The sequence below is a fragment of the Hordeum vulgare genome, chromosome 2H (genome assembly GCF_904849725.1).
Source record: "Hordeum vulgare subsp. vulgare chromosome 2H, MorexV3_pseudomolecules_assembly, whole genome shotgun sequence".
In the NCBI taxonomy this organism is placed as follows: domain Eukaryota; kingdom Viridiplantae; phylum Streptophyta; class Magnoliopsida; order Poales; family Poaceae; genus Hordeum; species Hordeum vulgare.
This window is the reverse complement of record NC_058519.1, coordinates 58,161,856-58,180,677: the sequence shown is the minus strand read 5'-3', so window position 1 is coordinate 58,180,677 and position 18,822 is coordinate 58,161,856.

The window sequence follows — 18,822 nt, the reverse complement described above, 5'->3', positions numbered from 1 at the left end:
ATTTGTAAGTTGACCTATGTTGCAAAATTTTCTGCAACCGTGTTATAGTGGTAGACGTTGACACTCATCCGCTTCATCCGCGAGATATGACGGCTCATGGGGTGGTGGATCTTTTAAAAAAGATCCACCGGCCGACGCGTACCAGCGCCCATAAGTTTAACAAGAAAGTTAAGCGTAGAATTAGAGTGTTTTTTGGTTTTACTATCTTTTCCTGGAAATTCTTGAAAAGAGAGTGATGTTTCGAAATCTAACAATTGTTTGAACAACTCGAACAAACCTGAAAAATCAATCTTTTTGAAAAAATCATCATTTTTTTGTAGAAACAATGTTTGAAAATCAAGCTTTTTAAATTTAAGAAAAAATATTGAACAACTTTTCAAAAGTGTCAATCCTTTTTGTAAATTCACGGATATATTTTTGAAACACAAATATATTCAATGTTTAGAGAAAATTTTAAATTTTGACCATTTTTACGAAAATGCAAAAACTATAAAAAAAGTGTCAACAATTTTTGATATCACGAATACTTTTTTTTATAAATTGAAGAATATTTGAAAAAGATGAAAAATTGTTTTGAAAACAGAAACATATTTGAAAAGAGAGAATATTTTCTGCAAAATAATGAACATTTTTATTTTATATATATTATGGAAACGTTTTAAATTCATTAGAAAAAATAACTACCAAGTTTTTTGAAACTGGGACATTTTTTGAAATTCCAGAACAAAAGTTGGAAACGCGAACATATTTTGAAATTTCTGAACAAAATTTCAAATCACGAATATTTTTCAATTTTGTGAACTAGTATTTTTTTGAAACACCTAAAGAATGAGAAAACATGAACATTTTATAGAATTTATGAACAAGTTTACAATTTGTGAAAAAATATTTTTATTATTTTAAAAACAGGAACATATTTTTGCATATAATGACCTTTTTTAAAGAGGAACACATTTTGAAATTCCAGAAAACAATTTGGAAGTGCGAACATATTTTGAAACTTGCGAATAAAATTTCAAAATATAAATATTTTTAAAAAATTTAAAGATTTTTTAGACGAAAACGTTTTTGAATCATCTAAATAATAAGCAAACTTGAACTTTTTTTGGAATTTATTAATATTTGTTAACTTGTGAACAATTACTAATAACATAAAAACAATCTTGAACATTTTTCAAATAATTATGAAATTTTTGAATGAAAACATTGCAAGCTAGAATATAAGAACATTTCCTAAATGACTGAAACATTTTTTTAAATGAAAAAACAATTAGCGAATAATTTATGAAAACATGAACACTTTTTGAAATTTGGATTTTTTGAAAGCACGAATACTTATTGAAATTTCCGTACAATTTTCAAAAGATGTACCTTTAGAAAAATGGAAAAAGCGAACAAAGAAAAAGAAGGAAGAAAAAATAAATAGTTCTATGAATTAAAATGAAATTATTGAACTAAAATTGAAAAATAAAAACATGAAAAAAAGCAGAGAAGTAAAAAACGAAAAATAAAAACCAACTGAAAAACGGAATAAACAGAAAAAGAAACAACACATAAAAAACTGGGCCGTATTGTGCAAAGATGAAAGTGGGTCCGTCCATATCACGGCGGTTGCATCCTTGCCCCGGCATGAATCCACAACAATTCGCCGCATCGAGCGAGGATGCGTTGAATTGGATTTTCCGTGAAACCCTTCCCGAACAATGACTTTTTAAGTACTTCAGCGTGAAAGCTATACTAAAACCCCAAAACAATTGAAGCCCAAGCTTGACTCGATGACAATAAGCTTGAACAACGATAGTCCAACCCGCATGGTGATTTTCAGTGCTTAAGTATGAAAGTCGGGAGCAACTAGCTAGAGAACACTCTTTTGAGAGTCTCCCAACAATCGCTCCCATGCATCGTCATTTGGCGCGCTTTGATCCGCCGCCATCTGTCCTGCTCTGAGCGCTTTCATCGTATTTTATTTTTTTATTTCTCCAAACGCGTTTCGGCTTTTTCATTTGTTTTTTCCGATTTTTTTGGTGGTTCGTTTTTTCATCGATTTTCTTAGCTTTTCGATGAAAAAATGTTTTTAATGTAAAAAACTGTTTTTTTCTACGAGAGGCATCTGTTTGCTTCCGGAGAGGCACGACCGTGCCTCTCAAAAACAGAAAAAATGAGTTTTTTTTTACGCGAGAGACATAGTTTTGTTTCCGCGAGAGCCATGATTTAATTTTCCCAAGAGGGACAAACGTGCCTCTAGAAAACGGAAAAACCACGTGTTTTGTGTTTTTTTCGAGAGTCGCGGTTTTGCTTCCGCAAGAGACACGACCCTGCCTCTCGAATACGAAAAAAACGTGTTTTCTGTTTTTTTATGAGAGGCACGGTTTTGCTTCTGTGAGATGCAAACACACGACCGTGCCTTTCGGAAATGAAAAAGAAATGTGTATTCTGTTTTTTGTCGTGAAAGACACGGTTTTGTTTTCGTGAAGGGCACAGTTTTGGCTTCGCGAGAGGCACGGCCATGCCTCTCGAAAACAAAAAAATATGTATTTTTGTTTTTTCTATCACGAGAAGCACGGTTTTTCCATCCGATTTTTTTGTGAAACAATGTTGGGGAATGTCGCATGGTAGTACCACTCTGCGTGTGGTGTGAGTGGGGTGTACTGGTTGGATTCCCTCCCCCCACTATATAAAGGGGTCTTCTTCCTCAGGAAGCTCACCTCTTACCTCCCTATGCTCCATTGTTGCTCCAAAGATCATATTCGCCCGATCTCTCTCCCTAGCCAATCAAACTTGTTGATTTTCTAGGGATTGGTTGAGAAGACCGAGATCTATACTTCCACCAAGAGATATTTGATTCCCCCCACTAATCCCTTGCAGATCTTGTTACTCTTGGGTGTTTGAGCACCCTAGACGGTGAGGTCACCTCGGATACACATTCCATTGTGGTGAAGCTTCGTGGTCTTGTTGGGAGCCTCAAAGCATTGTGTGGAGATTGCCCCAACCTTGTTTGTAAAGGTCCGGTCGCCGCCTTCAAGGGCACCAATAGTGGAATCACGACATCTCGCATTGGGTGAGTGCGTGAGGAGAATACAGTGCCTCTCGTGGCTTCTTGGGGAGCATTATGCCTCCACACCGCTCCAACGGAGACGTACTTCCTGTTAAAGGGAAGGAACTTCCGTAACACATCCTCGTCTCCACCGGTTCCACTTGCGGTTATCTCTTACCTTTACTTTGTGTTTATTATTGTTGTGTTGTATTCCTCGCTTACACTTGTTGTCGTGGTTGTTAGCATCATATAGGTTGCTCACCTAGTTGTTCATCTAGAGAACCTTTTCTTTCTAACCCTAATTTGTTAAGAAAAGCTAAAAATTGGTAGTTGCCTATTCACCTCCCTCTAGTCAACCATATCGACAATTGGTATCAGAGCTACGTCTCTTTGTTAAGGGTTTCTCCACCCAAAGAGTATGGTTGACGACGGAGGTGGTGCGAGTGAAGCACCCATGGCTGTGGTGATGAGTTCGGTCACACGTGACGACTTGAATGAGTCTATAACCTCATTCAAGACGTCCATGACGATCGAAGTCAAGTCCATGATTAAAGAATTGTTTGAGGGGTTGAAGAATTCTCCCGAACCGGTGTTGGTGGTTAACCTACCACATTGGAGTCGGAGGCCAATTCCGACAAGGAAGCGGCTAAAGGTACTCAAAGTTGTTCTCCTCTTAACAAGAATGGGATGGGACCCTTTGCATCGGTTCCCCCTCCCTCGGTCTATGGAAGACCGGTCCCTACACCGCATATTAATAACCTTGGTCCTCCTCCTAAACTTGTTAAAGGTGATTTCGCTAATTGGGTCTTTTGCATCAAGTCTCATTTGAATCACAGCTCAACAAATCTTTGGAGAATCATCGAACAAGGCTTTTACCCACATGATCCAAACAACTTCACTCCAAGAGAAGAGTCGAACAATCAATACAATCACTCTGCATTGTTCATCTTTAAATCTGCGGTTCCTCCCGAAGATCTACCTCACTTGTGCCCCTTCACCCGTGCAAAGGATTGTTGGGAGCACATCATGGTGTTGCACAAGGGAAGCTCAAGCATTCAGTGATCCAACTATGAAGTCGTTCCTGATGAGGCCGATGAGTTTGTGATGCTAGAAGATGAGGACCCCCGTGATCTCTATCGAAGGTTGAATCCTCTTGCCGTTTCTCTCCAAGACCATGGGAGCAAGCATACGGATGACACTTGTATCAAGCACAAGTTTCTCAAGGCCATCATGCCATTCAACAAAGCCATGTCTTCGTCAAAGGCCAAACTTTCACACCTTGACCTCATACAAAGTGTTGGATGAGTTCATTGCCATGAATATCATGAACAAGACCGCCGACAATGCTCTTTCTCGTGTTCGGTCAAAGAAAGCTTCACCCAACCTTGCCTTGAAAGCCAAGGCTATTTCAGATGAAGAAGAGGAAGAAGAAGAGGATGGCTGCCCCGAAGACACAAAGTATGCTTATCACGAGCACATGGCTCTTGCATCAAGGCAATTTTGGGGCAACAAGAGAAACTCAAGGCCCAACTTCTCCAAGAACAACTCTAGTGGGTCCAAGAACAAGTAGCGTGTGAGGACATGCTACAACTGCGACAATGTGAGTCACTTTGTGGCGGATTGTCCTTATGAGAAGAGGGAAGATAACGGGGGCAAGCTCATTCGCAAAGACAAAGCCAAGTATTTCCCAACTAAGAACAACTTCACCAAGAAGCCTCATCCAAAGGGTTTGGTGGCACTTGAAGAGTACACCTCTGATGATGATGATGATGATACAAGCCGTGAGGGGATGGCAACGGCTGCCGTGGCCATTGCCACCTCCTCTCCCAAGGTGTCTCTCTTCGGCGCCTCCAACGAGAACCGCATTGCCAAGTGCCTTATGGCCAAAGGTATCAATCAGGTAACACCTTAGATCAAGACAACTATCACTATTGCTCCTTCATTGTTAGATTGTGTTGATGATAGTAATGTAGTGGAGCTAGATGAGCATGAATTTGACAAATTCTTGTGTAAGATCAAAGGTGAATCCAAGAAGCACTTTGTTTCTCTTTTGGAACAACTTGGTGAGGCCAATGATCTCATTGAGTCTCATGAGGATACTATCTCCAAGATGCAGGGACATGGTCGTGAATATCCCGATGTTATTGCAGAACTATCTATTGCTCTAGAGGAAGAGCGCGGTCTTCGTTTGGCTCTTGAGGAGTTAGACAACGTTGACTGTGCTAAATTACAAAAAGAGCTTGATCATGCTATTGTTCTTACCCGTGTGCTTAAGTGTGAGAAGGTTGCATTTGGGGTTGGCCATGATAGACTCAAGGAAGAATTTGACACACTTGACAAGGCCCACAAGGTCTTGAAAGGTTTTCATTACTCTCTCAAGGATTCATATGATCAACTCCAAGTAAAACTAACCAAGGAGAAATCTACTTGCCCTCCCTTCATTCTAATTGATAATGCTTGTTCTACTAATCCTTGTTGTGAGCGCGTGTATCTTGTGGAGGAAAATGCCAAGTTGAAATAACAACTAGAGAAGGGCCTCGTGTCATGCATCAAGGGCAAGAAGAACCTAAATGACCTTTTGAGTAATCAAAAGGAAGTTGTGGGAAAGGAGAGATTTGGACTTGCACCCAAGTCTAAGAAGAAAAGGAAGAACGGGAACAAGCAATCTCTTACTCTCAAGAACATTTTTGTCAAAGAGGGTGAGAGTACTCATAAGGAGAAAAAGAACAAGGAAGGGGGTGGTAAAGCCAAGAAGGGAAAAACCGTCCCTAACAACACATCCGACGAATTTAATCCTTCCTATGTTTTATGTCGTGCTAGTGATGGGCATGTTTATGCTAAATTTGTTGGTTCTTGTTATGAATACATTGAATGGGCTATTTGGGTTCCTAAGACCCTTGTTTCTAACATCAAAGGACCCATTCAAGAATGGGTACCTAAATCCAAGCATTGATCTATTGTAGGAGTTTGCTTCCAATGGGGTGTCATGGTTGCTCGATAGTGGAGACAAAATCATATGACCGGGAGAAAGGACTTGGGGGTGGATGTGCATCCTACTCCATCTATGCCCACCCATGTCCAATTTGCTGATGCCTCAACATGTAAGGTACTCCCTCCATTTTCGTATACAAGGCCACAAACTCATATTACAGGTATCAAGGAAAAATTAAGGCCTTTTAAGTCAATTTGTTGCAAGACATATTGTCTTCTTGTTTGCCGTGTAAATTAATGTGTATTTTTATCTCTCGTGCACATCAAGCCAATGATCTCACTCCTGTATGCATGCAAGGAATAATTAATGTCCTCCTTTGCTAGTACTACGAGGCAAACACCATTAATATTGCATCTATTAGTGTTAGTGGCCTTGTATATATGAAAATTTTAATTTTGATAGTGGCCTTGTATATAAAAATGGAGGGAGTATTGGGATTTGGCAAGGTGGTCATCTCTCAAGATTTATCTATAGAGAAGGTCATGCTTGTTGAGTCCCGTGCATACAATTTGCTTTCTGTTCGTCAACTTGCAATCATGGTCTTTGCCACATTCTTTAATCTTGATACCGGGGCCCTTTTGTGGATAAATACTCTTAAAGTATCCTATGTTGGTTATGTCGAAAATGGTCTCTATGTGGTGAACTTTTCGCAGCGACCCACTAAGACCGCGACTTGTCTAATGGCTAAAGTTGACGTGGGTTGGCTTTGGCATCACCGGCTAGCTCATGTCAATATGAGATCTTTGCAAAGTCTCCTCAAAGGGGACCATGTTCGTGGACTAACAAATGTGGGTTTTGCCAAAGACCGTGCTTGAAGTGCTTGTATTGAAGGAAAGCTTCATGAAACGGCTCACCGTCCCACGACTATCATCTACACTAAGAGGCCCTTGGAGCTCCTCCATATGGATCTCTTTGGTCCTCCATCCTTTGATAGTCTTGGGGGGTAGAAGGTACTTCTTGGTGATTGTGGATACACTTGGGTATATTTCTTCAAGAGGAAGAGTGAGACTCAATAGATCATCATCAACTTTGCTAATGAAGCTCAACATTAACATGAAGCAAAGATTTTGATGATTAGAAGTGACAACAGCACCAAGTTCAAGAACTACACCTTGGATGAGTTCCTTAGTGACGAGGGGATCAAGCACCAATGTTCAGCACCCTATACCCCTCAACAGAATGGTGTGGCGAAGAGGAAGAACCAGATATTAATGGATGCAGCAAGAACAATGATGGCAGAGTTCAAATCTCCGTACAACTTTTGGGCCGAAGCCATCAACACAGCATGTCATGCATCCAATCGTCTCTACCTCCGCAAAGGCTTGAACAAGACTCCATATGAGATTCTTACCGGAAACAAGCCCAACATCAAGTACTTGAGGGTGTTCGGTTCTAAGTGTTTCATTCTCAAGAAAGGTGCTCGCTTGTCTAAATTTGATTCTAGATCTCAAGAGGGCATATTTGTTGGTTATGCTACAAACTCTCATGCTTACCGTGTCCTCAACAAGTCCACCGGACTCATTGAGGAGATGTGTAATGTAGAGTTTGATGAAAATAATGTCTCCCAAGTGGATCAAAGTGGTCTTTGTGATGCAGGTGATGAAATTCCTCCTCAAGCCATAAGAAGAAAGGGGGCTGGTCAAATACTCCCCATTGAGGAACCCCTTGTGGCTAAAGGAGAAGGACAATGCTCTACTCAAGTGGAGCCATCACCCTCGCTAGACCCACACGCTTCCGAAGAACAAAGTGTAGGCCCTCAAACCGCTGAACAAGATCAAGGACAAGATCAACCACATGAAGATGGTGATGCATCAAATGATGTCCGAGATCATGCTCAAGATTCTGAGCCTGCTAAAGATCAAGTGCAGCCTCAAGATCAAGGACAAATAAGTGAGCTATCTCAAGACGAAGCTCAAGATGATCAAGTTGTTGCTCCACAACTACCTAGCACGGCACCCTTGAAGCGTCACGCTACCAAGACAACCTCAAAACTCAAGGCCAAACAACATGATCAAGATGATGCTCCTCAATTACCTAGCGCGGCACTCTTGGAGCGTCACGCTGCCAAGATAGCATCCAAACTCAGGGTCAAACAACAACTCATGAAAATGTGCTTGGAAGCTTACAAAGGGGGGTATCCACTCGTCAACAAATATTAAATTATTGTGAGCATCACGCGTTTGTTTCGTATTGTGAACCCCCAACAGGTAAATGAAGCGCTCGATTGTGAGGATTGGCTTATGTCCATGCATGAAGAACTTAACAACTTCAAGCGCAATCAAGTTTGGGAATTAGTGTCAAGTCCAATGGAGGAACATAATGTCATTGGGACCAAATGGATCTTAAAGAACAAGTAAGGTGCGAACGGTTTTGTGGTTCGAAACAAGGCAAGACTGGTGGCTCAAGGCTACTGCCAACTCGAGGGTATCGACTACGGTGAAACCTTTGCCCATGTTGCTTGTCTTGAACCTATTCGCATGTTGCTTGCATTTGCATCTCATCATATTTTCAAGTTGCAACAAATGGATGTGAAGAGCGCATTTCTTAATGGTCCTTTGAATGAGTTGGTATATGTGAAACAACCCCCTGGATTCGAGTATCCCAAGATCCCATATCATGTATACAAACTCAGTAAGGCGCTCTATGGCCTTAAACAAGCCCATACTTAATCCAATATGTTAGTAGCTTGTGAGTCTATTTATATTGTGCCCTTATCTTCATGCTCACATGCTATGCCTTGCTTCCATACTTAATGCTTAATCAGGTTGTTGCAAGGAGTGACTCGTCTATAACATCTAGGGGGCGCTTTTCCTAGGTTGTGTGCTTTTCTATCCATGGCATTACTCTAAATATGCACACATCCAGGGGGAGCCTGTATCTAGTTTATAGATTTTGGGTTTGCCTATGTTTTTCTTATATCCTTTTGTGCAAATCTTGTATTGTCATCAATCACCAAAAAGTGGGAGATTGTTAGGGTATATTTCTCCTTAAGTGGATCTGGTGATTGATGACAGTACCCTTGCAGACTAATCGTGTGCATTGAGCATTTCACATAATACATGCCTAGGCACAAGACGATTCGGTGCCCCTCGGTGTCTTTCAAAGACGGTGGTTTTCAACATTTCTCTTTGGTGGATTTGAGTCATAGGAAAGCCGTACTATTAAGATGGGGTCCGCGTTGGAAAGGTTTGGGAGGAATCAACACGTACACATGTCTATTACACCACCTTTCCCTTGCTACAATGGAGCTCCAGCCTATTTTTCCTATCTGTGCAAAAGGGCCAGCGGTAGTACCACTCTCTGCGCGGTAGTAATTTTTTACTACCACTCTCACGGCGTTAGTAACGCTCTCCAAGCGGTAGTACTGTTGTCTAGGCGGTAGTAGTTTTTTACTACCGCTCCGTCGGACTTTTTGCGCATCCTTTTGCCCCACCAGTGGTAGGCATGGTAGTAACTTTTTACTACTGTGGTTGTTGAGCCTACCAAGTGGTAGTACTGCTCCTTGCAATGGTAGTACTGCTCCTAGCAGTAATAGTACCGCTCTGTGTGTGATGTGAATGGGGGTAACGGTTGGATTTTCCCCAACTATATAAAGGGGTCTTCTTCCTCAGGAAGCTCACCTCTTACCTCCCTAAGCTCCATTATTGCTCCAAAGCTCATATTCGCCCGATCTATCTCCCTAGCCAATCAAACTTGTTGATTTTCTAGGGATTGGTTGAGAATGCCCAGATCTACACTTCCACCAAGAGATATTTTATTCCCCCACTACTCTCTTGCAAATCTTGTTACTCTTGGTTGTTTGAGCACCCTAGACGGTTGAGGTCACCTGGGAGCCACATTCCATTGTGGTGAAGCTTTGTGGTCTTGTTGGGAGCCTCCAAGCATTGTGTGGAGATTTCCCCAACCTTGTTTGTAAAGGTCTGGTCGCCGCCTTCAAGGGCACCAATAGTGGAATCATGGCATCTCTCATTGTGTGAGGGCGTGAGGAGAATTCGGTGGCCCTAGTGGCTTCTTTGGGAGCATTGTGCCTCCACACCGCTCCAACAGAGACATACTTCCTGCCAAAGGGAAGGAACTTCGGTAACACATCCTCGTCTCCACCGGTTCCACTTGCGGTTATCTCTTACCTTTTCTTTTTGTTTATTATTGTTGTGGTGTATTCCTCGCTTGCACTTGTTCTCCTGGTTGTTAGCATCATACAGGTTGCTCACCTAGTTGTTCATCTAGATAACCTTTTGTTGCTAACCCTAGTTTGTTAAGAAAAGCTAATAATTGGTAGTTTCCTATTCACCCCCCTCTAGTCAACCATATCGATTGTCATGGTATAAGTCTGACAGTAGATGTGTAGGGTACGAAAGGACGGGCAGAACCTTAGCTACGGCGAGGTTGTATGAGTTCAGGCCCCTCTGCGGTGGAGGTAAAAGCCCTACGTCTCAATGCTCTTGGGAGCTTTAATGTCGAGTCGAATATAGGGTTACAGTAAATGCCAACCCCTGGACCAGTGGGGAAGGGCGGCTTATATAGAGTGCGCTGCCCTTCACAACGGTCCGGTGGACAGGGGTGGAGTAGTGGCGAATAAATGCATACGTTATAGGTAACGTATGTCTTAAATGCTAATAATGGTGTATGAAAACGTACGACCGTTGCCCTCCCGGGAGGTTACGATGTACAGAGTGGAATTCAATCGGTACGATAAATACGCTCCGAATGCTCGTCACCGACTGGATGATGGGAGGTCCTTAGTTCAGTCGGAACTGTCTAAGGGCCTTGCCCTCTGTGAAGGGTAGTCCTTGGGTAGGACCTATAGGGCAGGCCTATGACCCTACCCTGGGACTGTAACCCCATCATCGATCCTTTCACCCGACACCCTCTTGGCAATCCCGGTACACTACCGAAGTACCTGAAACTTTTTCGGTGACCAAAACAGGACTTCCTGTATATCAATCTTTACCTCTGGACCATTTCGGAGCTCCTCGTGACGTCCGAGATCTCATCCATGACTCCGAAGAACTTTCAGTTACCAAACACACATAACTCAATAATACCAAAACATCACCGAACCTTAAGTGTGCAGACCCTGCGGGTTCGAGAACTATGTAGACATGACCTGAGACACTCTCCAGTCAATAACCAATAGCAGGACCTGGATGCCCATATTGGCTCCCACATATTCTACGAAGATCTTCATCGGTTGAACCTCTATGTCAAGGATTCAGTTAAACCCGTATGTTATTCCCTTTGTCCATGGTTATATTACTTGCCAGAGATTCGATCGTCGGTATCTCCACACCTAGTTCAATGTCATTATCGGCAAGTCTCTTTACTCATTTGGTAATACAAGATCCCATGACCAACTCTTTAGTCACATTGCTTGCAAGCTTATTTTGATGTTGTATTACCGAGTGGGCCCTAGAGATACCTCTCCTTCATACACAGTGACAAATCCCATTCTCGATTCACGCCAACCCAACAGAAACCTTTGGAGATACCTGCAGAGCACCTTTATCGTCACACAGTTACATTGTGACGTTTGAAACACACAAGGCATTCCTCCGGTGCCCGGGAGTTGCATGATCTCATGGTCATAGAAACAGATACTTGACATGCAAAAAACAGTAGCAATAAACTAACACGATCACATGCTACGTTCATAGTTTGGGTCTTGTCCATCACATCATTTTCCTAATGATGTGATCTCATTATCAAATGACAATTCATGTCTATGGTCATGAAACCTTGACCATCTTTAACCAACGAGCTAGTCCTTAGATGCTCACTAGGGACAGTGTGTTGTCTATGTACGCACACATGTATTTGAGTTTCCAATCAATACAATTATAATATGGATAATAAACGATTATCATGAACAAGGAAATATAGTAATAACTTATTTATTATTGCCTCTAGGGCATATTTCCAATAGTCTCCCACTTGCAGTAGAGTCAATAATCTAGTTCACGTCACTATGTGTTTCATACCTAATAAGTTCTGGGGTTTATCATATTTTGCTTGTGAGAGAGATTTTAGTCAACGGATCCGAACCTTTCAGATACGTGCGTGCTTTACAAATCTCTATGTCATCCTGTAGATGTTGCTACCACGCTCCATTTGGAACTATTCCAAATGGCTGCTCCATTATACGAATCCGAGTTGCTACTCAGAGTCATCTGGGTTGGTGTCAAAGCTTGGATCGACGTAACCCCTTACGATGAACTCTTTTATCACCTCCATTATCGAGAAACATTTCCTTAGTCCTCAAGTTACTAAGGATAATTTTGACCGTTGTCCAGTAATCCATTCCTGGATCACTCGTGTACCCCTTGATAGATTCATGACAAGGCACACATCAGGTGCGGTACACAACACAACATACTATAGAGCCTACGGCTAGGGCATAGGGGACGACCATCATCCTTTCTCTTTTTTCTCTAGTGGTCAAGCTTTGAGTCTCACTCAAATTCACACCTTACAACATAGCCAAGAACTCTTTCTTTGCTGATCTATTTTGAACTCCTTCCAAAAGCTTGTCAAGGCATGCAATTCATTGAAAGTTCTTATCAAACGTCTTGATCTATCTCTATAGATCTTGATGCTCAATATTCAAGTAGCTTAATCCAGGTTTTCCTTTGAAAAACACTTTTCAAACAACCCTATATACTTTCCAGAAATTCTACATCATTTCCGATCAACAATATGTCAACCACATATACTCATCAGAAATTCTATAGTGCTCCCACTCACTTACTTCGAAATACAAGTTTCTCATAAACTTTGTATAAACCCAAAATCTTTGATCATCTCATCAAAGCGCATATTCCAACTCTAAGATGCTTACTCCATTCCTTAGAAGGATCGCTAGAGCTTGCATACTTGTTAGCATCCTTAGGATCGACAAAACCTTCTGGTTGTATCACATACAACCTTTCCTCAAGGAAACCGTTAAGGAAATAATGTTTTGGCATCCATCTGCAAGATTTCATAACCGAAAAATGCAGCAACTGCTAACATAGTTCCAATAGACTTTTAGGATCGCTATGAGTGAGAAAGTCTCATCATAGTCAACTCCTTGAACTTGTCGGAAACTTCTTTGCAACAAGCCGAGATTTCTAAATGGTTACTTGCACCGTCATCATATATCTTCCTTATACAAATCCATCTTCCCTTAACAGTCTTACGACTATCAAGTAGTTCTTCCAAAGTCCACACTTTGTTTTCATACATGCATCCTCTCTCGGATTTCATGGCCTCCACCATTTGATGGAATCCAGGACCACCATCGCTTATCCACAGCTCATAGGTTCATTCTTGTCTAGCAACATGGCCTCCAAGACAGGATTATCATACCACTCTGGAGTAGTGCATGTCCTTATCGACCTATGAGGTTTGGAAGTAACTTGATCTGAAGCTTCATGATCATCATCATTGGCTTCCACTTCAACTAGTGTAGGCGCCACAGGAACAATTTCCTGCGCCCTTCTACTCTCTGGTTGAAGTGTTGGTTAAATAACCTCATCAAGTTCCACCATCCTCCCACTCAATTCTTTCGGGAGAAACTATTTCTCGAGAAAGGACCCATTTCCTGAAACAAACAGTTTTCTTTTGGAACTAAGATAGGAGTTATACCCAACTATTTTGGGTATCCTATGAAGATGCATTTATCCGCTTTGGGTTTGAGCTTATCAGGCTAGAGCCTTTTGGCATAAGCAGCGTAGCCCCAAACTTTAAGAAACGATAGCTTAGGTTTCTCCAAACCATAGTTCATATGGTACCATCTCAACGGAATTACGTGGTGCCTTATTTAAAGTGAATGTTGTTGTCTCCAATCCATAACCCCAAAATGATAGTGGTAATTCGATAAGAGACATCATAGTAAGCACCATATACAATAGGGAACGGCTATGACGTTCGGACACACCATCACACTATGGTGTTCCAGGTGGCATGATTTGTGAAACAATTTTCACATTGTCTTAAATGTTTACCAAACTCGCAACTCAGATATATTTACCTCCACGGTCACATCGTAGACATATATTATCCTCTTGTCATGGCGATCTTCAACTTCACTCTGAAATAGCTTGAACTTTTCAATATTTCAGACTTGTGATTCATCAAGCAAATACACTTGTATCTACTCAAATCATTAGTGAAGTAAGAACATAATGATATCCACTGCGTGCCTCAGCACTCATTGGACTGCATACATCAAAAACTATTTTTACCAATAAGTTACTTTCTCGTTCCATCTCACTGGAAAACGAGGCCTTCGGTCATCTTGCCCATGTGGCATGATTTGCATGTCTCAAGTGATTCAAAATCAAGTGAATCCAAATGATCCATCTGCATGGAGTTTCTTCATGCGTTTACACCAATAGGCCTGGTTCGCATGTCTCAAATGATTCAAAAACGAGTGAGTCCAAAGATCCATCAGTATGGAGCTTCTTCATGCGTTTTATACCAATATGACTCAAGCGGCAGTGCCACAAGTAAGTGGTACTATCATTACTACTTTGTATCTTTTGGCATCAATATTATGAACATGCGTACCACTACGAACAAGATTCAACAAACCATTCATATTAGGTGCATGACCATTGAAGCTATTATTCAAGTAAACATAGTAACCATTATTATCTTTTACATGAATAACCGTATTGCAATAAACACAATCCAATCATGTTCATACTCAATGCAAACACAAAACAACATCTAGGTTCAACACTAATCTCGAAACTAGAGTGAGCGTGCGATGGTGATCACATCAACCTTGGAAACACTTCCAACACACATCGTCACCTCGCCTTTAGCTAGTCTCCATTTATTCCGTAGCTTTTATTTCGAGTTGCTAACACTTAGCAACCGAACCGGTATTTAATACCCCGGTGCTACTAGGAGTACTAGTAAAGTACACATCAATATCATGTGTATCCAATATACTTTTATCGACTTTGCCAGCATTCTCATCTACCAAGTAACTAGGGTAGTTCTTCTTCATTGACCATTCCCCTCATAATAGAAGCACTTAGTCTCGGGTTTGGGTTCAACCTTGGGTTTCTTTACTACAGCGGCAAATGGTTTGCTATTCATGAAGTATCCCTTCTTGCCCTTGCCCTTCTTGAAACTAATGGTTTTACTAACCATCAACAATTGATGCTCCTACATGATTTTTACTTTCACGGTGTCAAACTTTGCGAATAGCTCAAGGATCATCAACTATATCCCTGATATGTTATAGTTCATCATGAAGCTCTGTAGCTTGGTGGCAGTGACTTTGGAGAACTATGTCAATAATTACACTATCTGGAAGATCAACTCCCACTTGATTCAAGTGATTGTAGCACCCAGACAATCTGAGCACATGCTCAACGATTGAGGTTTTCTCCCTTAATTTGTAGGCAAAGAATCTCGTCGGAGCTCTCATACCTCTCAACACGAGCACGAGTCTGAAATCCCAATTTCATCTCTTAGAACATCTCATATGTCCCGTGACATTCGAAACGTCTTCGACGCCTCAATTCTAAGCCATTGATCGTTATGCACTAAACTATCACGTAGTCATAAAAAAAGTGTATGGTAGATGTTCGCAACATCCACACACGATGCTCGGGGTTTAGCACACCGAGTGGTGCATTAAGGACATAAGCCTTTTGTGCAGCAATGAGGACAATCCTCAGTTTACGGACCCAGTCCGCATAATTGCTACTATCGTCTTTCAACTAAGATTTCTCTAGGAACATATCAAAAACAGTAGAGCTATAGCGCAAGCTACAACATAATTTGTGAAGATATTTTGACTATGTTCATGGTACTAAGTTCAATTAATCATATTTCTTAAGAACTCCCACTCAAATTGATATCCCTCTAGTCAGTCGAGTGTTGCATGATCCAAATTCACTAACTCAAGTCTGATCATCACGTGAGTTGAGTTTAGCTTCAATGGTGAACATCTCCATGTTGATCATATAGACTATATGACTCATGCTCGACCTTTTGGTCTCTTGTGTTCTAAGGCCATGTTTGTACATGCTAGGCTCATCATGTTTAACCCCGAGTGTTCCACGTGTGCAACTGTTTTGCACCCGTTGTATGTGCATGTTGAGTCTATCACACCCGATCATCACGTGGTGTGTCGAAATGACGAACTGTCGCAACGGTGCACAGTCCATGAGAACACAATTTTATCTTGAAATTTTAGTGAGGGATCACCTTATAATGCTACCGTCATACTAAGCAAAATAAGGTGCATAAAAGGATTAACATCACATGCAAATCATAAGTGACATGATATGGCCATGAACTTGTGCTTCTTGATCTCCATCACCAAAGCACCGGCATGATCTCCATCGTCACCGGCGCCATACCATGATCTCCATCATTATGCTGCCATCGAGGTTGTCGCGCTTCCTATGTTGTTACTACTAAAGCTACTACTAGCGATAAAGCAAAGCATCACCAAGCGCATTTTTTAAAGAGAGCCCTATGGCTCCTGCCGGTTGCCGTAGCATCGACGTCCAAGTTGATATTTAACTATTACAACATGATCATATCATACATCCAATATACCATATCATGTTTTTGGCCATATCACATCACATGCATATCCTGTAAAAACAAGTTAGACGTCCTCTAATTTGTTGTTGCAAATTTCATGTGGCTGCTATGGGTATCTAGTATGATTGCATCTTACTTACGCAAAACCATAATGGTGATATGCAAGTTGCTATTTAACCTTCTCCAAGGACCGCCTCGGTCAAATCCGATTCAACTAATGTCGGGGGGATAACCCTCGAGTACCCCAAAGACAGTGAGTCGGACAGGGTGCCCGCCCGCTCGGGCCGGCTACTCTGATTTTCACCCATGGTCGGCTGCTCTGACTAGCCGGCTGCACGGAGTCAACTATGGCGTCCCATCGGACATGCCCGGTCAAGACAGACAACGTCACGCGACTTCATCTACAGTGTAACTTGTCCCGTGGGCGCTGGTTTATAAAGTGCCCCAAGGGAAAGGCATAGCCTAGCTCCCAAGCTACATATAGCTTGGCATGTAAGCTACCCATGGTAGCTTAAATCTCAAGCATCTTGGTATGTAAGCTATCTACTGTAGCTTACATACTAAGCCACACACCCATACAAGGGGCCTCATGCCCACCACGTGCGGGAGGCCCCTTTGTTTGCCCTCTCATCCTCTTATCCTCTCACTCCATAATGCTCTCACACACAGAGAGGAGGCCAAGGAAAGGAGCACTCTGCCCCCTCTTCCTCCTCTAATACAGCTCCAAGAGCAACCTTGTACTGCAAATATACCTCATATACAGATATGCAGGAGAAGGGGTATTATCTGTCCGGAGAGCCCCGAACATGGGTAAACCACCGCGTGCTACTACCCTATCCCGTCCCGGATCTTCCACGGCAGCCTTGATCTCACCTGATTAGCCTACCCACGGCATATGGCGTGAGAAAACGACGACAGTTGCCGCCCACCGTGGGGCAAGCTGCTGCCGGAATCGTGGTCTGGGAGGGACCCTCTTTGTCGTCACCACCACGACGCTGCCGCTATATCTCCGGCGACGCTCGTGGGCTCGACACCAACATGCCCACGGGGCGGCCGCATGGGACGGTGCGTCCCCGCCATCGACTTCGACCATCTCCAGTCCGCTCCAACGCGCCACCAACTACGCAGGTCGGCGCGTCCTTGCCGTCGGCCTCGTCCCGCTCCGATCTCCCCTCGGCCACACCTCCGCATGTAGGGAAGCTGTCCATCTCCGTCCTTGTACGTGCACGTACTCGCGCTTAGATAGCTAGCTAGCAGGCAAAGCCAATATATTCTGTTGCATGAATGCTAGCTTGGCTATCTAGCACGTGTCATGTGCATGCGGGCGACGATATCGCGAACGTAGCCGCCCCACGGCCGCGCCGTGGCCACCGGCCTCCTGGGCTCGCCCGAGCCTCGTCACGGCTCCGGCCCGTCCCCTCTCAAACACGCTGGCTCACCTCTCCAGCTCGCTCCGTCACCGTGCCGCTCGGCCGCGCCCAGCCCTGCTCCGGCTCGTGCCCGTCCGGCTGCCTAGCCGTTTACCGCTGCTCGACTGGCCGTCGTAGCACTACCCGGCTGCATGGCCACTGATGACCCACAAGTATAGGGGATCTATCATAGTCTTTTCGATAAGTAAGAGTGTCGAACCCAACGAGGAGCAGAAGGAAATGACAAGTGGTTTTTAGCAAGGTATTCTCTGCAAGGACTGAAATTATCGGTAACAGATAGTTGCATGATAAGATAATTCGTAACGGGTAACAAGTAACAATAGTAAAAAAGGTGCAGCAAGATGGCCCAATCCCTTTTGTAGCAAGGAACAAGCCTGGACAAACTCTTATATAAGGTAAAGTGCTCCCAAGGACACATGGGAATTTCTGTTAAGCTAGTTTTCATCATGTTCATACGATTCGCGTTCGCTACTTTGATAGTTTGATATGTGGGTGTACTGGTGCTTGGGTGCTGTCCTTACTTGGACAAACATCCCACTTATGATTAACCCCTCTCGCAAGCATCTGCAACTACGAAAGAAGAATTAAGACAAAGTCTAACCATAGCATTAAACTGGTGGATCCAAATCAGCCCCTTGCGAAGCAACGCATAAACTAGGGTTTAAGCTTCTGTCACTCTAGCAACCCATCATCTACTTACTACTTCCCAATGCCTTCCTCTAGGCCCAAATAATGGTGAAGTGTCATGTAGTCGACGTTCACATAAGACCACTAGAGGAAAGACAACATACAACGCATCAAAATATCGAACGAAT